Source organism: Lissotriton helveticus, chromosome 1_1 (genome assembly GCF_964261635.1).
Source record: "Lissotriton helveticus chromosome 1_1, aLisHel1.1, whole genome shotgun sequence".
NCBI lineage: Eukaryota > Metazoa > Chordata > Amphibia > Caudata > Salamandridae > Lissotriton > Lissotriton helveticus.
In genome coordinates this window covers 1,223,968,934-1,223,996,759 of record NC_136057.1, presented here as the reverse complement: position 1 = coordinate 1,223,996,759, position 27,826 = coordinate 1,223,968,934, and positions in this window count along the sequence as shown.

Here is a 27,826-nt window from a genome sequence, read left to right as displayed (position 1 = left end):
CATTAGGCCAGAGATTGAAGTCGCCTAGAATGAGCAGTTTGTTGTGAGAGGTGGCCATATTTGTGAGGATGGTGAGCAGTGATTGTTGCTGTTGGGAGTTGAAAGCTCCCGGGGGGCGATAGCAGATAATGGCCGTGAAGGTGGCTCCCGAGTGACAATTGATGGAAAGGCCGAGGAGTTCTGTTCCGGCAACTGGGTCCATGTCTAGGATGTTTATAGACCAGGAGGCTCTATAAATAATACCTACTCCGCCACCGCGGCCCTTGGGCCTAGGAAGATGCAGTATTTTAAAATCCTGGGGGCAGGCCCAATCAAGTTCAATGTTGCAGTCGGCGTGGGTCCACGTCTCAGTAAGGAATAAGTCACCCACTGCCTATATTTCTTAGTGTTACTAGGCAGAGGGGGTGGAGGGACCAATTCCATGTCTCCTAGAGAGACCAGGGACATCTCTGCGGGACCCTCCCCACCATGGGCAACCATCTCCTCCCCTCCCAGGGCTACACTCGCCAACTGATGGGGGGCGGCACGGGGTGGTGCACTAGAGTTCTTCAAGGGACACTGGGGATCATAAAACCGGTGTCCCACCTGCTTACAAGCGAAGCAGGTCATTGGGCCCCTACGAACAGGTTTACCTGTCGGGGCCTCTGATTTCTTCTCTGTGGGAGGCTGGGAACCCTTCCCTTGGTTCCCTTGGGGATTACTTTGGGGCCCTTTCTGGAACTCCCTCTGTTTACCCTTGTCCCCCCCACTCTTCTGCTGGGGACCCTGCCCACCTTTGGCTGAGTCTCCCACTGGACCCTTGTGGACCCTGGTACTGACCCAGCGGTCCGCCTCCTCAGCAAGTTTTCTAGGGTTAGATATCTTGCTATCAATAAGGTGCTGGCGCAGCGCTGGAAAACAGTTATTAGACAAGTGCTCCCAAGCAAACAAATCATAAAGAGCATCATAACTTTCCACTTTGCTGCCCTTTACCCAACCATCCATGGCTCTGCAAAAAAATGACACATATTCAACCCACGTAGTACCAGGCAACTTCTTACATTCTCTAAAGGCCTGTCTGTACTTTTCTGGGGTTAGGCCATACCTTAACATTAAAGCATCCTTCATATGAGCATAAGACATCCTATCCTCAACAGGCATGTCTAACAGGGTATCTCTTCCCTCATTCACAAAGCGACCCCACAACCCCGCTCCCCAATCCTTCTCAGGGACCCGGTGGGCCAACAATGCTAACTCATATGCTTTAAACCATTGACCAATATCCTCATTCTTCTGAAAATCTTTGATCACATCTTTGGGAAACTAAAACCTACTTTCTGCAGGCACAGATGGGATGCTGCCACCAGAGGGATTCAATTCTAAGTCTTTAGCTTTGAGCTCCAACTCCCTCATCCTGGTATCACGCTCAAAAGCTAACTTCTCTCTTTCAAACTCTAACCTTTTGATCTCCATATCAGCTTCTCTCCTGCCTCTTGCATTCTCTATTTCCAACTGCCCATTTATCTTAAGTTTTGCCATTTCCATGTTGTAAGCTCGCTCTTTCTCCCTTTCTTCTCTTTCTTCAGGAGAAAGACCCTTGGAGGAAACACTGCTGCCAGGAGGGGATGTGGGCCCATTCACTGGCACCTCCTCCTCCCCTTCCCCTGGCGGTACCACCACCGCATCAGAGGGATCTCTGGCCTCTACCCAGGCCTGCAATGCTTTGGGATATTCTGGTTTGTTTTTGCAGCCTGTGGTAGGAACTTTAAATTGCTTGCAAAAGGATTTCAGATCCTTTAACTGATAGTCGTTGATCTTACTCCTATCAAATTCCTCCTCAACAACAGGTGTAGTGCCTCCAGCATTACTCATGGTCAAAACTGGCAGTTTCCAAAATCAAGCTCCAGGAAAGCGGAGAACAAAAATAGAATATCCAACCAAAACAGATTGTGGCTGCGCTATGGTCTGCTTTCACTATGTAGCACACACTAATCACTGCACATGGGTCATAAATGCAAAGTTCAAATCCTCACCGCTGACCCACCAATGTTAGAAGCGGCTGTCTCTAGTTGGCAGAGGTATACACTTCTGACAAATAGGGACACACCTTTTCTAGTCAGGGCAAGGGGATCACACACTTAGATAACCCCTGCTCACCCCCTTGGTAGCTTGGCAAAGCAGACAGGCTTATCTCAGAGGCAGTGCGTTAAGCATTTATGACCACATACAGTAATAAAGTGAATACACTACAAATGGACACGACACAGTAGTATTATAAAAATAAGGATTTTTATATAAGGCTTAGCACAAGACCAAATAACGACAAAAATATACCACAGTCTTAATAAATACTCTTGGAAGGAAAAATAATAGTTCAAGCACGGTTTCTTCTTAGCACAAAGTCTTTAGTATTAAAAGCAAGTCTTCTTCTTTAAAACACAGTTCTTGGCAACAATGTAACCCACACGGGAGTCACACGACGTCGAGGCAAAGTTAATCCAAAGGTTCGGCGTCGACCGCGAGGAGCGCTACGTCGAGCCCGGAGTCGCACAGACCCCCACAACACAGTACCTTGGAAAAGTGAAGCACTCGATGATCAGCGGCGTCGAGAAGTGAAGCACTCGATGATCAGCGGCGTCGAGTCTTCGGTGTCGATCGGGCCTCGGAGTCCGGGCGATCTGCAGCGGCATCGACCGAACTCAGGCAGGAGCAGCGCTCACGAGATGAAGCAGGATACGGCGTCGTCGATGTCGATGTTGCAAGAGTGAGCAGCGCTCACGGCGTCGAGAGGGCTCGATGTTGATGCGATCAGCAGCGGCGTCGACACAGGGTCACTTGGAGCTGGAGCCGAACTCGCTACTCACTGGCGTCGCTACTGGCGTCGATCGGGCCCGGCGGCCGGCGTCGAAGGTGCGGGACACTGGAGCCGTTACTCACGATGTCGAGCTGGATTCGGCGGCGTCCGTCGGCGTCGAGATTGCTGGATTCTTCAGAGGTGCTGGATTTCAGGTTCCAGCAACAAGCACTTTTAGCAAATAGATGAAGTCCTTTAGCCCTGTGACTTCAACAGGAGGCTGGCACTCTTCCAGCCCTTGGAGATTTTCTTGAGCAAAGCTTGAGAGTACACACTCAGTTCCTCTCTCCTGGTTCCTTGGCAAAAATAAAGAAGCAATGCAGGATTCCCCCAACAAACAGCACTCTGGCAGAAGGGGTAGGCAGTCCTTAGATCAGCAGGCTTCTTGTCCTTGGTTCAGGTTTCCTTGTCAGAAGTGATCTAAATTCTTGGTTCAGGGGTCCTTCTCTTATACCCCTTTCTGGCTTTGATCCCTTTGTCCATGCAGGGGAATTCCCCCCCATCTTTGGTTTGTTGTGGGTGTTGCCAGGCCGAAGCACCTGGCCTATTCACTGTGCAGGGCAGAGTCTTCAGCCGCCCAGCAGAAGCGGAGCCAGCATTGTCACTGGCAGGGGCAGGGCCATCAGTTGCCCGGCAGGAGGTGGGCCAGGAAAGTCCCAGGCAGGCACAGAGCCATCAGTCGCCTGGCAGGGGGCGGAGCCATCATTGTATCAGGCAGGGCAGGCTATCAGGAGCTACTCTTCCCCTACTCTCAATGCAAATGCCCCTCTCATCCCACACTGACTCATTCAGACCTCTGGAGCCACCCAGCTCCTGTCACACGCACACCAGAACCAGCAGAGACCGGTAGACAGTTAGACAAGAAAATAGCTACTTTCTAAAAGTGCTATTTTCAAACACAGAGTCCAAAAACCATCCACCCAAACGGATGCGTTATTAAACCCTGAGTTCAGGGATACCAAACTTGACATTGCACCATGCTCCCCGAGCCCGCTAGGGTTATAGCATTAATAATCCTGGCAGCCCATTCTAACTGATGGAGAGCAGGTCACCTTACAATAGTGAAAAACGAATATGGCTGTAATTCACTATTAGGACATGCCAACCTTGTCAGGCTTGTCCTACCTTATGCTTACAATGCACCCTGCCCTTGGGCCTACCATAGGGGTGACTAACATGAAGATAAGGTCTAGCAATGGTAGACCTTCAGACATATTTTTACTAGGCCGCTCTTGTGGTTGGCACAACACGTGCTGCAGGCCCACTAGCAGCATTTGTATTTACAAGCCCTGGCACTCCTGGTGCACTCTACTAGGGACTGACAGTAAACCAAATAAGCCAAACATGGACTTCAATCAATACAGCAATTTCACATAGGGAGCACTTGCACTGTGGCACTGATCAGCAGTGGCACAGTGCCCAAAGCAATATACCAGCAAAAACATCGTAAACAGAGGAGGCAAACAGAAAAAATGGAGACTCATGCCAATGATGTCAAGTCTAACAGACGGGTAGATTATTGGCCCTTAGAAGCAGGCAAAAGACTAGCAGAAATAATATAACTGAACTTAAAAACTTAGAGGGACACATCTACTGTTAAGATAATAGAGGTTTTTAAGCAGCAGTATTATGGAGTGGTGTGCACTCTAAGTGTGCAGGATGGTTTGGCCGGCCATCGCAGGCCAGCCAAACAGTCATGCACACTTAGCATGTGTTCCACCAGGCTGTATTGCACAGCCTGGGTGGCAAACATGCACAGGCTCCCACTCCGTGTTTGAGCGCCAAATAACGGTGCTCAGACCAATCTTGATGCTACTGTCATGCAGGTGACAGCAGCGTTGAGATTGGCTAAGGAAGCCTAGGAGCATGCGTGTTTCCTGCTTCATCATAAGAGGAAGGACAGAGGAGCTGCGGTGGCAGTACCCAGGTAAGTGCAATATCTCTTTTTCATTCCTGCTCCCTCCCTCGCTGCTGCCACTGTTCAGTCGCAGCTACCACTTTGATTGTATTTGATGATTCCAAGGAAAAACAATGGTGTTATTATATTTGTTTTTCTGCCTTACCTTCTCTATTCGGATGGGAAGAGGAGATGAAAACTCTTTTTAGAGAGATTTTTTCCATCTGACAAGCACAGTACTGTGAGTGTCTCTGTAAGATCTGGCTAGGTCTAGACTCCATGGAGGAAAAAAGGGTTCCTTCTGAATGTTCACTGAGCTTAAGTTGTCTTCGTAGTAAGAAAAGACGGTTTAGATATCTTTGGTATTATTATTTCAGTTACACCTGACGAAGGGCTAAAATGGCCTGAAATGCATTGGGTAAAACTACGTGAGGGCAGCCATGATGAATTGTTCACCTTTACATGTTGATGTGAAAGCCAGGATGGGCATGCAGAAGGCATTTGAAACATTACATTAAATATAGAACTACAGTGGCATTACACTGTCCATTACACTGTCCTCGTTGGGATTATAATTAATTGGATTAACGTTTGCAATAGTTTTGGATAAAATACTGGTTTACTATTTCTATTCAACTTGGAGAAAACTTGGATAAATAAGGTAACTTGTTTATAGTCAGGATCGGTTCCTACACATCACAGTGTGACTGATGGACGCGTTAGATACGTGCCTTTTTGGATTACTTTTAGAAAGTTGGCATTTTCTTGCGTTAGCCATTTGGTACCTGCAGCCTGTCTCTGCTCACATGACTGGATGTAGTTGGCAGTTGGGCTTTGTATATTACCCCTAGACAGCTACACACAATGGGATCTTAGGTGTGGCTGATAGGCCAACACCCGCAGGTTCTCTCCAACGTGAACGGGACTCTTTGCACAAAACTTGAGAAGGTTAAATCTTCAGCGGTACTAATCTGGGACTGTATCCAAGTCCCAGTCCATCGCAGTTGGCCTAAACATTTGAATTTGACCCTGTTCAGCGGGACCAGATAGTCGTGGTTGGCACATTCTGCTTTAGGCGCTATATTACAGTATGTTTCTAAGAAATGTATAACTGGTTATACTGATTGCATTTTTGTTATCTTTATCTTGTTTTATTTATTAAGTTAATCTATATTTGGCAAACCTTGTGTTGGAGCTCTTTATGTGGTGCTTTCATTGTTTTACTGTTTGAAGTGTTGCAAAAATACTTTAAACATTGCCTCCAAGTTAAGCCTGACTGCTCTGTGCCAGGTTACCAGTAGGTGGAGCACAGTTTAATTTGGGGTATTCTTGTGCCTTACCCTGACTAAGTTTGTGGTTGCTGCTTGACAAGAGCTCACACCAAGTCAACCAATTACCCAATTTGTAACAGACCCTAAAACAACAAAAATTCAATCTGTAGATATAGAAATATGCAATTTTAAATATTTCGGGTAAATAAAGCGCTCAAAGCACAAACTGCCTCTCGTGGTTATCTGCTCATGAACAAATGGGTGAAAGTCGGTCAGATACAGGGACCAGGTTAATCTCACTGAAAGTTACCTTCAAATTCCAGCGAAAAGAGTTCAGTTCATGTTGCAAAGGGCTGCAGGGAATTGTTGATGGTCACTGATGTAGCGCACGGAGCAAGCTTGGTGTCAGGGACTGTCATCAGTGTAGTGCAAAGATCCTGTCAGCCCTCACGTCAAGCTTGAGCTTTGTGTTGGCAGCCAGCATGAGCTGTCAATGCTGTAGCATGAAGGGCTGATCTGGTGATGTTGGTCTAGTTGCACATCCAGTCAGCAGCTCATCTAGGCAGTTGCAGTGATCCGCTGGAGCTTGAAATGTCCCTGTATCTTAAAACAGGAGGTCATCTGGCTGAACATTGGAGTTAATACAGCCTGGGATGAAGGGTGCAGGTCCAGTCTTAATTTTCAGCAAGTAGGGCAGAAGACCACAGAGCAGCAGAGTAGCAAGGCAGCAGATTATTGGCAGTCCTTCTGACAGCAAAGCAGAACATCAGTGTCCAGGAGTGTACTGCAGAGTGGGTCTGATGGTTCCATTTTTATGCAAGACACCTTATTTGAAGTAGGAGACGTTTGCAAAGAATTCTCCTTGAAATGCTTACATTTCCTGCCTCCTCTGCTCTGGCTCCGAGCTGCCTTCATGAACAATACAGGGGTGAAAAGTTTATTGTCTGAAGGCACAGCCAATTCAGTTTCAGGTATGGCTGTGCCAAGCTTCGCCCCCCATCCGGCCAGTAGATTGCCCATCCAGGAACACATAATTCCTCTTTTGTGTGGCTGTCTGAGAGGAATAAAAAGAGTCACCTGCCATCTGCACCCAGTCATGTAATCCAGGGGAGGCTGGAAGCCTAAATAGTGTAGGGCAGGAAAATGAAAACTTTTGACTTTCCAACTTTACCAATGAGGATTTTTATTTACAATTTGTCATGCACCAAACATGAAGTGCTGCCCTGTTCCCACTCCAACATTAAAACGTATTAAATGTGATAAGGCATCCTAGTGTTAGCCTATGGGGCAGGTAAGCCTCACAGTAGTGAAAGGTGTATGTAGGAGTTTTTCACTAACAGGACATGTAAAAGCACATGTCCAACATTTTAATTACTATGCACTCTGCTCTATGGGCTACCTAGGGTCCACCTTAGGGCTGTCTTATGTAGAATGAAAGGCGAGTTTAATTCTTTGCAAAGGGGTCATATTGCAAAATTGAATTAGCAGTTTAAAACTGCATCCATGCTACAATGGCAGGCAAAGAACTACTTACATGGCTACTTAAGTTGGTGGCAAATCATTGCTGCAGGGCTACTAGTAGCTTTTAATTCACAGGGCCTAGTTATAAGGTATACCACTCTACAATGGGATTATAAGTAAATTATATATTACAATCAGGGGTATGCCCATTTTACCTTGTTTAAAGCAGAGAACACAAGCGCTTTAGCACTCGTTAGCAGTGGTAAAGTACACATTATTTCTAAAGCCAACAAAACGAATTTCAGCAAAACATGGAGGCAAAAGTTGAAATGTTTGAGGGAAGACCACCCTAAGGTTAGGTGGTCTAATAGTAGCTACAAGATTCTGCAGCTGCTCCAGTTCACTGAGGGCCTCTTGCTCTGGCACTAGTTCAATATGTCATGTGTGGCCCACAGCTAAGGCAGTGATTACATTCTCTGCAACCATAGTGCAATAGCTACTGCAGCATTGGCACAAAGAGATGTCAGAATCAGAAATGTTGTCAACATTTGGTAGGTTCCAAGGCAGAGGCAGCAAAGAAACAGGACTTGAGGAGCTGCACCATAAGCCACACCATGCATGCCATCTCCCTAGCAGGGAACATATGACTGTTTGCAGCGACTTCTGCCATGACTTCTAACAGTAAGAAATGGTGGTTTTTTTAATTGTTCTAAAGTCTGAGACAAGGCGAGTATATCAAAGACACAATGTGCTCATTTTTACCTGCCTTCTTTTTCAAATTATGTATGGCTTTCTGCCTATTGGGCCAGTTGTGCTCAGCCACAGGTGTTTCACCTAGAGCTGCTTAAGAAAATATCAGCCAATGCTAAATAAGGACTTCACAAATACTGTGTTTCTTTTAAGCACCGCATTATTGTAAAGGGCAATATTTGCCTTTATGGCTGTATCTAGCACCCATAAAGAGGCATGACGTCCTAACTGTAACAGCCACTCTTTCCTTCAAGCAATTGGAAGACCTAATACTTTTATGGCTTTGACTGGACGGTTAACATATTGAGGGAAATAAAATGTCTGAGATCTATACAATCTACTACCTCCTAGAATACACTTTGACGGATCATTCTCAGTCCCCTTGGAGATGCTAGTTTACACAGGGAGTGACTTGCTAATTCTCTTAATGTGCTGTAGCACTTATTGTCTCAAGACACAATTGGTAAACAGCAGTACCTACCGTAGCTATCAGCCAGTCACTAAAAGTCTCATATCATCTGCAAACGTGTCCCTTTGTGAACCTATAATAATTTCTCCTTAGATTAAGACTTTAAGTCATTTTAGTTACAGGGCAAAGAGTATTTTGGTCCCCAGGTAACCATCCCCATAATTAGGAATTTAAATGGTCTATGGCCTTTAAATCTGTCAACTGAAATTACATTTTTGAAGCATTACTTGCAGATTTAAATCCAGACAATACCTCAACTGGAAATCAGCTTCAGAGATGTTAAGGTGTTATCCTTTATGTAGAAATGGAATACATAAATGCAAAAATATGTAGAGGTGTAAAGAAAAATCTAAATATTATATTGACATGCCTTCCAGGTGGAAGAATTAATTTTCCTGTTCACAATGACACTTCCACGACTGGGAGGCGATTACCGATGGGAAATCGTTGAACATCTGGAAGAACATGGCAAAGAGGTCTGACGTGACTTAGCAGCAAACTCCTATGTCTTCTTTTGTCCTTGCTCAAGTCACGTCCTTTTCTAAGAGGTACCTAACAGTCATGCTCCTGGAAAGTGATGGTGATATTTATTGTTTTATATTTTATAAACTTAACCCAATGAGGTGTAAGGGGGCGTGGCTTGCGCGCCGTTACAGCATGGCGTGTCGCGCTTGAGCTTCCAGGCGAGTGTGGCCCGACGGAGATTCTCAGCCGCTTCCTGACTGCCCCTCTTCACCGGAACGACATCTCTAGGTGCCGGAATATGTCAGGAGCTGTTTGACATCATTTTCGGCGACTTCTGCTGACGGCTACATACCTTCCCCGGCATGCTGCTGTGACGCTCGGTCTCTTCACGGGCGGCCGCCATCTTCCCGCTTGTGACGGAGACGGCGCTTTCTCTTCAGAATTGCCGTTCTTGATACATTCTTGCCGGTGTGGGGTTATCCAGGTCATTTTCCACACGGCGCTTGCAACTGGTAACATTTTTCTTCCTTTTTTATGCTCTTTGTGCTGTTTGGCTAGATATTATGTTGCCTACGCTCTCTTTTCTTCAGTACAGATCTTTGTTGCTGGAACTGCTTTTTCCTCATGATGTATTTGTTGTAACCTCTTGCTATATATGAGGCTCTACCATACATTTTGATGCCTGCTCTTCATATAAGTCCGCCGATGTCATTGATTTGGCGCTCCTTACGCTCAGTGTGCTGTATTTCATTTTTTTGGGTGTAACTACGCAGTTTCTGTCCTCTTTTTTTTTCCTCAAGTGGCTGTGTATTTTTCTTGGGGACTGTCTCTTCATGGCTGCAAGTATGGGCCGTTCCTCATCTAATAAAGACTCAAAAGATGTTGGCGCCTCGCTTAAACGACTTAAGGCATTGTCTCCTACGCCTGAGACTGCTCAGTCAGACACCAACTCTACTCTTGATGCAATATTAACGCGCCTTAATGAGGTGCATGATATTGCACAATCTACAAAGACTAATACGGATTTATTACAAGTGGAGGTGTCCGCTATTAGGAATGACTTCAAAGCCCTTTCTCTTCGTGTATCGGCCACGGAGTCACGTATAAGTTCCTCAGAGGATAATCTACAGAAACAATCCAGGTCTCTCAGCCACTTGGAGCGTTCAATGGCGGCATTGCGTAAAGATCTCACTGAGCAGGAGGACCGTAATCGTAGATCTAATCTACGCATTTTTGGTCTGCCGGAAGATGCAGAGCAATCATCTTCCTCTATGATTGATTTTTTGTATCATTGGCTTCCCGATAATTTACAAATCTCATTCCAGAGAGAATTTGAGATAGAAAGAGCACATCGTGTTCCAACTTTTCGTTCTAAGTCTGCCACCCAGCCAAGAGCAATAATTTTTAAGCCACTGCGTCATCAACATACAGAACAAATTCTTTCTCACATGCGTAAGACTAAAAATGTCGTTTGGGAAGGACATCGAATTTCAATTTCTCAAGACTTTGCCAGGGATACAGTCATAAGGAGGAAGGGCTTCCTTAATCTTCGGAAGCGTCTTTCTGAGATGAACATTCCCTTTTCCTTTGCTGGTCCTTCCAAATTCCGCATTTCTTACAAGGGTCGTTCCAGAATTTTCGATGAGCCGGCTGACTTAGCTACCTTCCTGGACAACCAGATGGAGATACAGATAGAGATTCAAAGGGCGACTTCCCAGGATCCTGGTGCTTCGGGCACTTGAAATGTCTCTTTCTGTCTCCTTTATGGTGGTTTTCTATATTCCTATGTTTCCTCTTCTCTTTCTGGCTGATAGTATACTGCATTATTGACTTTTCACTCAGTTACTGGAGTTTTTGTGTTCTGTTTCGTACTCTTTCCTTTCTTCATAGTCATGTTGTTTATTCCGTTATTTTTCTCTCATTTTTTCTTCTTTGCACTCTTTACCACTCTGTATAAATTCTAATGTTTATGCTTTTTCAAATTTACTCACATTTCGTACATTTTATGGAATTAAGGATTGTTCATTAATTGACTGGTTTTTTTTTTCGGTTACACATGGTTATCTTCATGGTCTTTTGGTTTCCTTTTTACCTTACCATATTGTATTTTCAATATTGACTGCATTAGTATTCCTATTACTCTGTATATATTGTTTGCGTCTTAGTACATCACTATTTATGTCTCATTATCTTGTGTTCTGCATTAGTGGTGATATATGTTATGTCACTATTCATTCCACAATAGTTTCACTGCTTGCTGTTTATCTATTAAGACAGTTGCTTTTCTCTAATATGTATCACCTCCGCACTTTCTTCTTCGCTTCCTATTCTTTTATTCTCTTCCTTTCTTTTTCTATTCTACTCCTCTCCTTAGTATATCTTCTTTCTGTATTCTCTCCTTCTTTCTGAGTTTTGTTGTTTCTTCTATTGATCTATATATCTCTCCTCCTTATATTTTTTCTACGCTGTCTTTAGTGCTTGTTTCTAAGTTGGTCACTATTTTAGTCTCATTTTCTTCTCCTCTGCTCTAGTGGTTATATCTTTTATGTCAATATTCATCTCAGGTCAGTTTTCATTGTTTGATGCTTCTCTGTTAATAATAGTTGCCTTTCTCTGATATGTATCATCTCTTCTCTTTCTTTTTCGCTGTCTATTCTTCTATTCGCTTCCTTTCTTTTCTTATATTTTTCATATGCTCGTGCTTTTCCGATTTCAATTACATATCGTAGTTTTTGATAGTTAAGGATTGTTCATTAATTGAATGTCTCTTTTGAGGATACACATAGTTATCTTCATGGAATTGTGTATTCTTTTTTACTTTACCACACTGTATTTTTCAGTATCAAAATGACTAATATTATTACGTATTATATGTATGACACTTGTTACTAGGTTATTAATTCAGTGTGACTTTACAGATTTACTTGTTGCATTGTTCTTATTTATATTATTATGCTGGTATTTGTTTATATTTTGATTGTTACCTTTTCCTACTTTATTGTCATCAACTAGGTAATCTATTGGGGCAATTGATATTAATTATTATCCCTCCTTGTACGGGTCCCTTGCTCGCTTTTCCACGTTCTCCTTAGTATGAATTGGGTCTTTTTCAGGCCTCCCCTGCTATTTCTTCTCTCCCTTCTCTTTTCTTCTTCTCTGTCTTTTTTTCTTTTTTCGGATTTCCCACATGGATTATCCCTCTGCGCTCTTTTTGTTTGCTATTTGGTTGCTTGTCTCTGTGCAGTTGGTTATTTCTCTGTCATTTATGGTGTCTTTTCTTTTTTTTATATATGTCCATGCCGGGTTTGAATGTATTATCCCTTAATGTTAAGGGTTTAAATCATCCGGTGAAGAGGTCAAAAGTCTTAGATTATTGTAAAGCTCTTTCTTCGGACCTGATCCTTTTTCAAGAGACCAAGGTCTCTACCAGAGAGGCGTTATTTTTGAAAAAAGAATGGGATTCTGATGTCTGCTGTTCTGATGCCTCTGGCAAACGAAATGGGGTTGTTACATTAATTTCCAAGACTTCAGGTTTATCTATAATTTCTTCTGATCACGATTCTGAAGGTCGTTGGTTGTTAACCAAATTGTCTGATGGACATAATGATCTTTATGTGATGAATATCTATGCCCCTAACATTGACGATCCGACCTTTTGAAAATTGATTACCAAAAAATTAAATGATACCCCACATGCTGGGAATCTTATTGTTGGCGGTGATTTTAACTTACCGATGGATCCCATTTTGGATAGGAATTCAGCTTTTCAGTTTCGTCCTCCAAAATCCCATAAACAAATGCTTAACATGTGTTCCCTCACTCAGCTTCAAGATATATGGCGTCTTCACAATCCCACTGGTAGCGACTTTTCTTTCTTTTCTTCACCTCACTCTTCTTTTTCTCGTATTGACTATCTACTTGTTCACTCTTCTCTTGTTCCGTCCTCCTCTTCTCCGCTTATTCATCCTATTTTGATTTCTGATCACGCGGCGGTTACTTTTCCTTTGTTGTCCTTTGCTCCTAAATCCAGTGCTCGCTCCTGGAGATTAAATAGAGAAGTTTTACATGATACTGCTCAGGTTAATGAATTCTCTGATGTAATAGAAACTTTTTTCCATGAGAATGAAGGTTCAGTCTCTTCCCCAATTGTCCTCTGGGATTCATTTAAATGCACTTTCCGTGGTCAGGTTATTAAGTGTATGTCCAAACGGAATTCTGTTATTAAAAAAGAGCTTACAGATTTATCAACTGAAATTAAAACTTTGGAATTTACCTTTAGAGAATCTCGAGATGCATCTTGCCTACAATTAATAAAACAATTAAAATACAAATATAATACTATAGTTACCAAAAGAGCCCATATTGGAGTTCCAAGCGCAGAAATCCAAAAGATTACTGTTGAAGAATCGGGCTGGGAAGATTCTTGCAGCTACATTAAAATTTCAAGATTCCTCATTTAAGTCCTCTCAAATTTCTTCTATTACGGACCACTCGGGCTCTAAAAAATTTCAGACTGGGGAAATTCTTGGTGTTTTTCGTGATTTTTATAATAACTTATACACTCCTTCTAATCAAACCTCTTTTGAGCATTGTCAAGATTTTTTAAAATCTGTTCCGGTGCAGACGGTTTCTGAGGATGATCGTACTTTTTTAAATGCCCCGATTTCCCCTGAGGAAATTGTTACCGCAATTAAAGCTACTCGTTCTGGCAAAGCCCCGGGCCCTGATGGTTACCCTATTCTGTTTTATAAAACTTTTCTCCCTGCGCTTGTTCCCAAATTGCAATCTGTCTTTGATTCTTTTGTTAAAAATGGGTCTGTTTCTGGTACTGCAGCTGAAGCTACTATTGTAGTGATTCCAAAAGAGGGAAAAGATCATTCAGATCCCAAAAATGTTCGCCCTATTTCTCTGCTCAACATGGAAGCTAAGATTTTTGCCAAAATCTTGGCCAAACGATTGGAATCCTTTATTCCCCATCTTGTTCATCCCTCTCAAACCGGGTTTGTGAAGGGTCGTCTTGCGCGCGATAATATACGCACTTTTTGTCATATTCTTGGATCAGCTAAACGATCTCAACTCCCTGCCGCGGCCTTGGCCCTTGACGCTGAAAAGGCCTTTGACAAGGTCTCTTGGCCGTTTCTTCGTGCTGTCTTGTGTGCTCATAACCTTGGTGACTCCTTTATTAATATGGTAATGTCCTTATATTCTCAACCTAGAGCTAACATCAGAGTTAATGGTGCTACGTCGTCCTTTTTTAATCTTCGTCAGGGCACTAGACAAGGTTGTCCTTTATCTCCGCTTTTGTTTTTACTATCTATTGATCCTCTTCTCAGATTGATTGAGTTACACCCAGACATTAAAGGTTTTTCTTTTGGATCTCATTGTATTAAAACAGCTGCCTACGCGGACGATGTTCTTATTTTCTCCGATGATATCGACTTGGCAATTCCTGCTATTTCAAACACCATCTCCCTCTTCCCAAAGGTTTCAGGGTATACCTTAAACAAAGATAAGACGGAAATGTTCCCTTTGAATGCCTATTGTTTCCCTTCACATATGGGCTCTGCGGGTTTTAAATCGCAGCCTACACATTTAAAATACTTGGGTATTTATTTCTGTTCTACCTTATACGCCACTACTGCCTATAATGAATCCCAGACTCTTCTTAAAGTGCGTCGTCTTTTGGATACATGGTCCCCGAAGCACATTTCTTGGTGGGGTCGCCTCCAGACTCTTAAAATGATGATAACACCCATTGTTAATTTTTTATCGTCCATGCTTCCGGTTAAGTTATCAGATTCCTTTTTTCGTGAACTTGATGTTCTGACCTCTAAATTTTTGTGGAATGACAAACGGGCTACAATTGCTTACAAATTCTTGAGACGACCTTGTGATATGGGAGGTTGCAATTTTCCTGATTGGGGAAAGTACCAAACTGCCTTTTTGGCTTCTCAAGGTGCTTTATGGTTTGCTCCTCCACCTCTTCCTGTTCCCTCTTGGCTGTTAATAGAACAGGACTTAGCATCTCCTTTGCCGACTGCCTCTTTTTGCACCACGTCTACTTTACATATCCGGTTTTCTCGTTCTATAATTCTTGATACAATTGCTGCGGTCCGGAGTGTAGACAGGAATGTGGCAATCCCCTTACATAAAACTAGGTGGTCGTCTATTTGGCGGAATTCTAAAATTAAACTTAATCTTACTCCCACTCTCCTGTCCTATTGGGCGGCTAAAGGGATCTCCCTTGTTTACCATCTTTATGGTGCTAATGATGAGCCATTACCCTTTTTCACCTTGGCTCAAAAGCATTCTTTAACTAACTTAGATTTTTATACTTTTCTTAAAATTAAAGTGGCACTCGCTAAAATACATCTTCACCCGACCTCTTCCACCATTTCTCTTTTTCATATCTGGACTAAATCTGGTCACGTAGCCTCCAAAATCTATAATTTTTTATCATCTGTTTCACTGCCCACACATACGGTTGCTCAACAAAAATGGTTACATCATTTTGATCATGGAGTTACCGCTCATATTTCTTCAGACACCTGGCAATTGATTGGTAAACTTTCTCTTTGAAATAAAATTGCCCCATCATTAATGCAATCTAAATTTTTCTCTGTCAACCTCCTTCATTGGACGCCTGTTCGTCTACATTCGCTCAATCTCAAGGATGACAATTTATGCTGGAGCTGTGGATTATTGATGGGCGATTTTCAGCATATGTTTTTTGAATGTTCCCTTCTTCAGCCTTTTTGGAACCTCATTCATAAACATCTCTCTCTCATCTTTGGTATTGAGTTCCAACTCTCTTTTCCATTATTATTACTGGGTCCATGGGCTGCCCCTGTTCCTCTCCCCTTGGATCCAATGGAATTACAGTTGATGGATCTCCTTTTGACTGTTGCGGTGAAAGTTATACTCATGGAATGGAAATCCTTTTCCTCTGTTTCCTATCATACTTGGTGGGCTTGGGTCTCCTTCTTGCGTAGTACTCACACCTCGGTTGATCAAGCTCACTTTTCTCCTTCTATCTCTAGTAGGGTCTGGGAAGCTTTGGATGATTATATGGATTTGTCATCAAAAGGGTTGGTTGCTCAGTTTCCTTTTGATGTATCTGTTTGAGTGGCGTCTTGTGTTCTGCGTGTTTGGTTAGTCCGTTGGGAATCCTTCTTTTTCTTTTTCTTCTTCCTCTTTCTCTTTTCTGTCTTCTGTCCCCTTTCTTTTTCTTTTCTTGTTCTCTCTTTCTTTCTTCTTTCTTTCACTCTATATCCTTCCCTGCCCCCGATTCTAATAATTGATTGTGATACAATTATTTATTGATCGGATATTGGCCTTTACCTAATTAGTTCATATAACAGGCTACTTTTATCTAGGAATGCATTTACTTAACGGACGCTTCAGGCTTAGCCTCTGATTGTTTTGTTTCTCTTGGATCAACTGTATCACTTTTATTATATTATGTACTTCTTATTCTTTGTCACTTCTTTATACAATAAAATGCTTTGAAATAAAAAAAAAAGAAACTTAATCCAATGAGAGCTTTTTCTCTTTAAAGAGAGCTCTGCTGTATTTATTGAAATAAGAAGTAACCAATGATAGTTCACTGACCAAAAGATTTCTCTCATAAAGGGCCAGCTCTAGTGTGGTGCGACTAGTGCAGACGCAACTGCTGCTGATATTGGGGAGTGTTAGAAAAAACACAGATTTAAAAAGCACCTCCTGCAGCATTCCTTTTGTGTCCAGCACTTTTCAGACAATAATAGCAATATCAAAATAACTATGGTGATTAATGTTACCGCTGGAGAGAGATCTTTTGTGTAGTGGCAGTTTCCACTCATGAGAAAGTAGAGCAGATGGTTAATATGCTTGCTGCAAAGAACATGTAACATGTAAATCACATATCTGTATTTTATGTTGATCCCTCAAAAGGTTACTGTTTTTGCAACAGAGATCCTTTTGTTACTTACAGTTTATATCTTACAACACTAATATAGCACATTGACCTATGAATTGTTATCAAATAGACACTTACAAACTGCATGGTTTAGGTTAAAATTGTCTGTTTTTCAACCAGTCTTTCATTAATCTAATGTTGCTAAAAAGGGTTCCTTTGGGTAGAATACATTCTTATTAGTAAAGCCTACCACTGTGGTTTTAAATCCTGAGTTTGTGCTTCTCCATACCAAATACTCTTACAAACCTACTAGTATCGATAGTGTGATACTTACAAATTGCATTCCTCGTCTTATGCCACATTTCCTATAGACTGATTTACACATGTATGATTCTTTGGTTCTGTATAATGTGTATGCTATGTAAAGTGTTCTGACACCCTAAACTAGCATGACTAGTGCTAATAAGCATATGAAATGCATGTGAGAGAAGGGCTATGGAGAGATAAGGGGCATTGGTGGAGCGTGGAAGTGAGGTAATTCATGGAGAGGGAGGTTTTTATGAGCTGGGGAGACACCAACAGAGATTGTTGCACTGGGTTCCACCAGCGATAAAGCCAGCCCTGCTCTCACAGTCTCACAATACAGTGTAAAAGGTTTTATTTTTGTGGGACTAAAATCTAAACAGTTAGGGGTTGTTTTATTGTACCTCTAATATGATCCTAACTAGCCTTACATGCCTTATTCACCACACTAGAAGTGGAGAAGTGGAGAAGTGTGGCTCACCGATTAGAGCGGCAGACCCTGAGGCAGAGGTCTGGCCCGGGACCAGGGTTCAATTCCCGACGCGGCAGGGTCTTGGGCTCAATGTCCACGGACTCGATAATTCTCGCCTAGGTGCCTACTCTAATCATGGGTCCCACTCTGCAACTCTGGGCAATAGCTTGCTTACTCACCACAATGGCCCCGAAAGCACAAGGATGCCTGGTCTCACCTTGGAGGTGCCCAGTAAGGGGACATCTCACAGGGAAAGCCAGGAAGGGTTCCACAGCGGTATACAGCGACAAGATACCTTTCAGGTGATAGTGCGCTTTACAAGTACACACACATTTACATTCACACTATCTTGAAAATGACTTGGACAAAACAATGGGTTCCTGCCCCCCGACTTCTACTTGAGTCCCTTTTATAATAAACCTTCCTGACATGGCTACCCCCTGAGATGACCCATTTCAAGTGACATCTATTCTCATGTAGTTTCCACTCTATGGTAGGAACTGCATATTTGTGGACAACATAACCATTCTGGAGTGTGACAGACTGATTCCATGCACCCCCTCAGGATATGTTGTCTTATACACCAGCTAGATTACAGTGCCACCATAAGACCCCCAACCCTTGCCGGGTAGCAAATGGATCTGGCAACGACTGAACCTGACAACCATGATCCCCCGGGAATCGTAGTAACAGATATAGAACCCTTTTGGTCAGTCACTCCTGATCTTTTTTTCCTCAGAGAAATATACCAGGAATACACAGTGGAACATTTCCAGTTTTATTGTATCATTGTGATTCTTGTATAAAATATATGTACTGCAATGATCAATAGACAGAAGCAAAACAAAGTTATAAGAAATATTGGAGCACTGAACCGAATGAATAGTTCCACCATCATGCTAAAACAATGTATATATGCAATCATATAAAACAATATGGAAATCTGGTGTGCTCCTACTATGCATCCCCTAACCTAGGTGTCTAGGGCATGTGTGTGTGTTCTGCCAAGATTCCCCGTACTGTATGGCCCAACCCACATTACATGAAGGTAAAGAATGTAGGTCACTGTCATAGTCATGAGCTGGACACCCCTCATAGAAATATCAGCAGGATGCTTTGCCAAAGCATCAGCATGTAGAGACCACGTAAATGACAGCGAAGCACTCCTCTGCCAACACCCGAATACTGATGTTTATTTATAACAAAAGGTATCCTTGCCTTGAGCCGAGATCTTGGTCAAGCCTCCATTGTTTATGTGTTATAGATTGCTCTCTTGCCATAAGTACGAAACAAAAAATCACATTTGCACAATGTATGTATAAACCTTGTACATGATGTGTCATGGTATCACAATAGTATTCTTGGAAAGTTGGTTAGTAGTTAAGTATTGTTTTCCTGGAAACTAATCTGCACTGTCACCGTTGCAAATGTGTGGCAAAAGTCATTGTGTGAGAGTCAAGGCAACTTTAGAAAGAAACCAGTGTATTGAAAAAAATTGCATTGTTCCCCACTAAGTCCGACTAGGATACATGACACTATAGCTAGTTGAAGTGTCTAGAACCTACTGTTTGGAGCTCTGCACGCCCAACCATTGCAGTCCTTGTCCTTTATCTATGTGTTCCTATGAATAGAGGACTCTTTAGTCAGCAGAAGTGAGTCAACGGAGACCTGACTATTTAGGGGGGCAGTAAAAGAATTTTACATCTTTCAGAACTTTCAAACCGACTGATAGGGTCACATTGCAACAAGACTCGTCTAGCTTAGGACTGAAACTGTTAGACCTAGATTTGAGCATTATCTAATACCCGTTAGGTAGCACTGTTGCTACATTATCAGTATATAGTCAAGAGAGAATTTATTTTGCCAAGGAAAATGTAAAACTTTTGGGAAGTACTTTTGGAGGACCAAGAGATCTAGTGGTTCTGATCCAAGAAACAAATTCCCTGCATTCATTAGAAAAGTGTAACGTCTGTTTGTTTTATATCCTAAAATTCAAACTTTTGGGACCGCAATCAATACATACATCATCCATGTATTTTGAGGCTTGCTCAGATCAATCTTCCGAGCATCAACTACTGGGCGCGTGCCAGCTCCAGGGAAAAGAGAACACTGACCGGGAGAAGGCAACAACAGAAACTGTCATCATTCCAGCAGTCATCAGCTAACAACTGGCACCTTTTATCTGCAGGACCTTTTCTCTTCAGGTTCCTTCTGTTTGATAAAGGATTCACTATTCAGGACTGCAAGATGGAGGGTAGCAAAGGGGCATGATTACCCAAGTAGCACAATTTTTCTAATGCCCATTTGGTACTCCAAAATATATTCATAGATTTTCAAGCAAGTCCGCCTTTTATCATAAATGGTGCAGCAGCAAACATGGTTAATACCATCAAATAGTGCAAGAAGAGGCAACTGCTGCGTGTTGCCATTCTCTTAAGTACATTTTTAGGCCTGACCTAGCAACAGCTTTTATTGTTTTGCCCGCCTCATATAATTGAAAATAAATAAATAGCATATAAACATATATAAATATATAGAAGGGCTAAGGATCAGCTCTCTTCATCCATTGGTCTGTCCAACTGTCATTCACATTTTGTTTGCAGCCGACTTAAGTCACTGGATCTCTTGCAATGTAAGCAACACATTTATGTATGTTCTCATGTGCACATCCACCAGATCATATGTGCATATCCACATTAAAAGAAGTACTCTCATTGCCAGAACTGGTGGGTCAATACTTTACTTTACCAATGCTGTTGTCTTTCCATTCTTTAGCTTTTCTAAGGTTTGGTTTAGTGGTGACCAGTGTACATTGTACTATATGCAGCTGGGCATGACTGTGGCATTGTGAAAAGATTCAACAGTTTATTTTGTGCCATTTTTGTCACAAGCCATGTACACTGATCTTAAATGACAGCTGACATGTAATGATATGTTGCATTTGACACACATAATCACCTGCATATTTGGTTGTTTTGCAGCATTCTGGTAGAATAATATGGGCCTTTATTGTGAGATAAATGATGACAGACTGTGGACACCTCCACTTGGAAAACTTAGAGGGAGTTTTCCCATATATGCTAAGTTTTTTAGAAGTTTTTTCCATGGCGTTATTTTTGCAATCGTATTGCTGAAGTTTAAAGTATTACCATTTTGATTCTTATGCCCTCGACCTATATATTGTAGGTTTTGTCATTAAGTTGCTGCCCGCGTCAGAAGCACTGCATTCCAGAGGCTGTTGCTCTCCCCTGACTATCAGTTAATCTGAATTCCGGCTTGTCAACTCACCTGTGATACGATTATGTGAATCATGAAATATCTCAGATTCAAATTCGGGCATTCTACGCCTTTGGGAAGCGTTACACACAGACAAGACCAAATTTATAAAAAAATAACTATACGCATAGATCAACGGGGCATCGATTACCACAGCACACAGTGCGTTTGGAGACATCCCTTCATGCTGAAAATAAAAAGCCAGAAGAAAGCCAACGAGGATGGATGCATCCTAATTGGGACTCTGGAAGATAACAACCTAGGCGGAAATTTTTTTTAAAAAATTGCCTACCCAATGGCCACAGGACAAAAGTGGAAAAAAGTGCAGTTTCCAATAAAAGTAGTACTATCTATATATATACTAAATAAATTTTATTTTTAAGCAAACCAATATAAAAAATGCATATATTTCAATACAATAAAATTACAATTCATAAAAAACAAATTAACAATAAAAAACACATAATGTTTTCTTTTACAAATTACGAAAGATGGTGTGTCTAGTTGTATGTCAACGCGTTTCGGCGTCCAGCGCCTTTATCAAGACAGAAGACACTTTTCTGAAAATAAAAACATATTTTAGTACAAAATATAAACAGAGTAAAAACCTACTTCCCTATTTCAAAGTTAACCTTTATCATGTTACTACAAATGAAATATTACAATTAAAACAAAGGAAACTGCAAAGAAGCGAATTATTTTGTCCTGTTATAAATGGCAATGTTTTACACCTCAAAGATGAAGGCAAAAGTTGGCGTTAGCCTCTACTTTAGCTCACGAATTCATGCTTTCATAGTTTATTTTAAAAGATAATTCAAGATTTTTGATATATCATTGATGAAACCATTATGTCATATCAACTCAGATACACATTTCATGCAAGCTTTTTGATATATCATTGATGAAACCATTATGTCATATTAACTCAGATACACATTTTCATAAACTTTTAGTGCTTTCTGCCTTCTAATTATGGCAGTCGAGTATACAATAGTAATAGGTACAATTTACCAGAGATGTAACATTGTATCAAGTCGAGGAAGGCACACATTCCACTAGATCTTCCTATTGACATTTTGCTGCTATCTACACTTTAGTCGAGGGGAATGGATTTATGTTATTCAATCAAACCTTATGCACTCCTTGCATTAAATACATATTGCTTAGTGAGATTATGACATGAAGATTATAGATATTCTACTTCGATTAAGAAACTGGCCAATACCTAGATAAACAGCACAATTACGCTGAATAAAGAAAACTAATGTTTAGATCGAGTAAATTAGAGATTCACTGTAACAGTATGATTCAGGAGGTGTAATAGAACTCTCTAAATAAACAGCACAATAGCTTTCAAATAAGGAAAAAGGAAAACAGATATTTATACCGAGTAGGTTAGAGGTTCATTGTAACAGTGTAATTTAAAAGATGGAAAGGGGCTCTCTAACTATGTTTAGCTCCATATCTGTTTGTCTGTGTAAAAGGGAACTTTTTTATAAATTTCTTCAGAGGCTGTTATTATATATCTGGTAAAAAGCACTTTTTATTTATCTAAACATTCAGGGAATCTTTCTGGTTATTTTTTGGTTCCGCTTACCTGCAGCTGTAAACTGCTCACAACAAGTTAAAAAGGGTTGTTGATGCTTTATTCTGTTTCTAGACCTCTGTTTGCTCACTTTTATATTCACCAATATTCTACCGCCTCCACAGGATACGCTTGTGTGCGAAAAGTGGTTTATCTAATTTCTCTGTGCCATTGCTGTTTATGTTAAAGCGGCATCGTTTACCGATTAAGGGCACCGCCACTAAACTTTGTTTATCCCCTAATTTAGAGCTGGCTTTCTTTGAAACGGGAACAAGACATCCCGACGACTGAAATAACAGGGACAACGCGAGAAGCATTTAAACATATATCAACAGAATTAGTTAAACAAATAGGTAAGAAGAGCTTAATACACGTTGACAACATGCCGTAACCGATTTATTTCCATAAGACTGACATGCACTTTTTCATATATAAATTCAATATAGGTGCAATTGAAAGTTTGAACTTTTTACCCAGTGCGACTCATCATATCCTGTGGAGGCGGTAGAATATTGGTTGCCTTAAAATCAGGTAAATTGTCTACGAATAAAAGTGAGCAAACAGAGGTCTAGAAACAAAAACTAAAATAATATGTAAATCTTAGAATATTTTCCTCCTTATTTCCTGAAGGTTTATCGAGTTATCAAGCTAAAGCTATTATGCAGAATTTGGCTGACAATATTGCGTGATTCCTTAAACCACTTTACAGAATCTAAACAGAATAAAGCATCAACAACCCTTTTTAACTTGTTGTGAGCAGTTTACAGCTGCAGGTAAGCGGAACCAAAAAATAACCAGAAAGATTCCCTGAATGTTTAGATAAATAAAAAGTGCTTTTTACCAGATATATAATAACAGCCTCTGAAGAAATTTATAAAAAAGTTCCCTTTTACACAGACAAACAGATATGGAGCTAAACATAGTTAGAGAGCCCCTTTCCATCTTTTAAATTACACTGTTACAATGAACCTCTAACCTACTCGGTATAAATATCTGTTTTCCTTTTTCCTTATTTGAAAGCTATTGTGCTGTTTATTTAGAGAGTTCTATTACACCTCCTGAATCATACTGTTACAGTGAATCTCTAATTTACTCGATCTAAACATTAGTTTTCTTTATTCAGCGTAATTGTGCTGTTTATCTAGGTATTGGCCAGTTTCTTAATCGAAGTAGAATATCTATAATCTTCATGTCATAATCTCACTAAGCAATATGTATTTAATGCAAGGAGTGCATAAGGTTTGATTGAATAACATAAATCCATTCCCCTCGACTAAAGTGTAGATAGCAGCAAAATGTCAATAGGAAGATCTAGTGGAATGTGTGCCTTCCTCGACTTGATACAATGTTACATCTCTGGTAAATTGTACCTATTACTATTGTATACTCGACTGCCATAATTAGAAGGCAGAAAGCACTAAAAGTTTATGAAAATGTGTATCTGAGTTAATATGACATAATGGTTTCATCAATGATATATCAAAAAGCTTGCATGAAATGTGTATCTGAGTTGATATGACATAATGGTTTCATCAATGATATATCAAAAATCTTGAATTATCTTTTAAAATAAACTATGAAAGCATGAATTCGTGAGCTAAAGTAGAGGCTAACGCCAACTTTTGCCTTCATCTTTGAGGTGTAAAACATTGCCATTTATAACAGGACAAAATAATTCGCTTCTTTGCAGTTTCCTTTGTTTTAATTGTAATATTTCATTTGTAGTAACATGATAAAGGTTAACTTTGAAATAGGGAAGTAGGTTTTTACTCTGTTTATATTTTGTACTAAAATATGTTTTTATTTTCAGAAAAGTGTCTTCTGTCTTGATAAAGGCGCTGGACGCCGAAACGCGTTGACATACAACTAGACACACCATCTTTCGTAATTTGTAAAAGAAAACATTATGTGTTTTTTATTGTTAATTTGTTTTTTATGAATTGTAATTTTATTGTATTGAAATATATGCATTTTTTATATTGGTTTGCTTAAAAATAAAATTTATTTAGTATATATATAGATAGTACTACTTTTATTGGAAACTGCACTTTTTTCCACTTTTGTCCTGTGGCCATTGGGTAGGCAATTTTTTTAAAAAATTTTCCGCCTAGGTTGTTATCTTCCAGTGTTTATTTCCCTGACCTAGGGGTACATGTTCTATTTGTGTAAACAGGGAGCCCTTGTTTGATGCAAGTGCATCCTAATTGGGGGCACAACGTTTAACTCTTCTAGTCTGTAACAATCAATGAAATACATGTCGCCCAACTGTTAAACAGGCAAGGAGAAGCAACACAAACATGGCTATGCAAATCACAAATTTACGGAACACGGTGATCGAGGCTAACATTGTCTGACTTTTCAACAACATAAGAACCGATCTTTACATGTATATCTGTATCTTGTCAAAGAAAATCAATAAAAATATATTAAAAAAAAATAATAATAATAAATTGCCAAACGTACTTATCTCTCGGTTCGGCTGGACAGAGTTACTTATATTAAAATGGTACCCTGCATAGTGTATATGCTTCGATTCCTCCTGGGAAAGAATTCTTTGTGCTTCCTCTTCTGTGTAGCGCTCACGCTTCATTTCATCTTTTCATCTCTCGCCCTATCCAGATCCCAATCTCTCTCGCGCTCTTTCGGCGCGCTGTCTGAAGGACAACCCACTATCTTGTCCTTACTTCAAGAAAAGCAAGCCCAGGAATATTGCTTTTTTTCATATTCAAAAATCAGGGGCGTGTGAAATAACGTAATTATTTGTAACAAAAAATGTGCGTAAATTACATGAAAGTATTAAGCGTACATTTTGCAATATTGGCATTGTAAAGTTATTCAAGATACCTGAAAGGGAGCTGCCTCAAAGAGAAAAATGGCTCTTGTGGAAAGTCATCTGCTCGAACTACTCTGCTACAAGATATTTTCAGCTCGCACAAGGCGGCTGTGGCAAAGAAAATGTACACCATTATGCAAGCTCCAAATAAAATCACAAAAATATACTACGTCAATCCTTAGATGAGTACGTGTTAACAGCATTTACATTAAGTGACTTGCAAATAATAGAGTCCCTTGAAAGAAAACACCCAAATTAGTGAATGGAAATTACAGTTTTGTTGTCAAAGTTACATTTTCTTAATTTTTTTATATTTAACACTATTTATTAAAATGTTAATCGTTACAAACAACACGTTTTCATTCAGATTTGATCAGAGTCTGAAATTAAGTTGTGTGAAAAGGACCTTTGTATACAGGTTAGTAAAATGCTAACTTTGTGCCTACCTGTCATTTATCCAGTATGCAGCTCAACGCACGCGCCTTCCAGTCTATTGATTGTTGCTACAACTAAATGAGGCAACAGCAGACTACCCCTTTAGCATTTACAATTAACATTTTCATCCTTGGCCCACAAGACAGAGAATCTCTGTTGCTTCGCGGATCACGAATGTATAGGCAAGAAGGAAAAAAAAGATGAAGCCGGCCTCCATGAAATCCTCCGAGGCAGCAGCTCTTTCAACTCGTTCCTCCTTGTGTGATTTGAAAACAGCCAGACAAACAGTTTGTCCCAATCGTGGCTGTGACACCAATTAAGCGTGTTTGAAGGCATTTATAACTGAGTTTGCTATTTTATGTGATTACCGCTCAAAGGAGGAAATAATTAACAAATCGTTTTTGTGAAAAACCATTACCAATGGATTTCCATTGTGCAGAATTCTCTGATGTGACAATAAGTGCTCCCACGGGTGTGAAAAGAGGTTTGCTCTGGTGTTGCTTGCAGTTAAATAGCACATTCAGGCTCTTTGTGGTGTGGTCTTCTCCGTGATTGCTAGTCCTCTGTGCTTTCTCGGGTGATTCCAGGAACACTTCATTTTGCACAAATGGATATTTTCATTTTCAATATGGCGGTGACGTGAATGAGACTGTCCTCTTCTCCCTAATGATCCACCAGGTCCATAACCACCATTAAAGAAAGCACGTGGAAAGTTCCTTTTGCTATGTGAAAGCAGATAACATAAATTACATTGGTGCAGGGAAAAAGTCCTCTTGGTTGGGCCATTTTGCATTGGTCCTGGACAATTTTACGCAGCGATATTTGCACAGACGCGCAGTGGGAAAGAAAATATTCCCACTGCAAAAATGACATTTTGCGGCAGTGGACGGGTGCAAATGTTGGTTCAGGACTAGAGCAATAATACCCAACATCAATGGAAAATTACCGGGAACTGGTGCAGGTTTGGGATCTGAACCCAGGCATGGACCTGCCAGTTTCTGCAGCTATGCACTCTAATGTCAGCCCAAGGCCTGACAATGTGGGCAACACTTTGGGGAATCGTTTTCTCCAATTCCTTGGAGCGACCACTCTACTTATCACTACAGAAAGCAGACAAAATGTAATACGCCTGAGAGCCAGGACTGAGAGGCAGCTGGTGGAATAAGAAGCATCCTTCGACCATCTGACAGAAGCAGTTGGTGTGTCTTTTCAACAGCGCGGTGACGCATTACTCAGAAGTTGATCTTTTCCAAATAGGCAATTTTTGGGATCATGCACATTTTCTATCAACAAACTGCAAAGTGGGTCCAAGAACAGAAACATCTATTAACAATTAGATTACCACATGTATTTAATAGCATGCTATTTTCGATTTCAACAAGCCACAAAGGGAAGGCACAGTGCTTTAAATGTATCTGTGCCCTTCTATTAGAAATGTCTGCTCATTTAAAGCCCTTGAAAGAGGTATTTCAATGAATTTTCATAGAAGTATATTTTACCCAACGCAAATTCATTGTCTAGAGCCTTATTTTTAACTGGTTCAGAAGCTGGGCACAGGCAATTAGCGACTGTGTCCCTTACTTTTCATTTATCTGTCCTGGCTTGAAAAATACACATTTTCTAACCGAAGAAACACAGAATCTTCAATAGCGTGATTTTGCTGCAAGTATACTCGTTGGAGCTGTATAAAAATTATGAAGTCATAAATGCCAAATCAATCATTGATAAAACAGCCATAAAGAAAAAATGTAAGGAGCAGTCTCATACGTTACTTGGGGGGAGGGAGGGGGCAACCTCACTCTCCTCTCCTCTTCCAGCGACTTGGGCCTCCAATGCAATATTTGCGAATTGGCAACGGCGGGCTCGGGCCGGAGGCTCA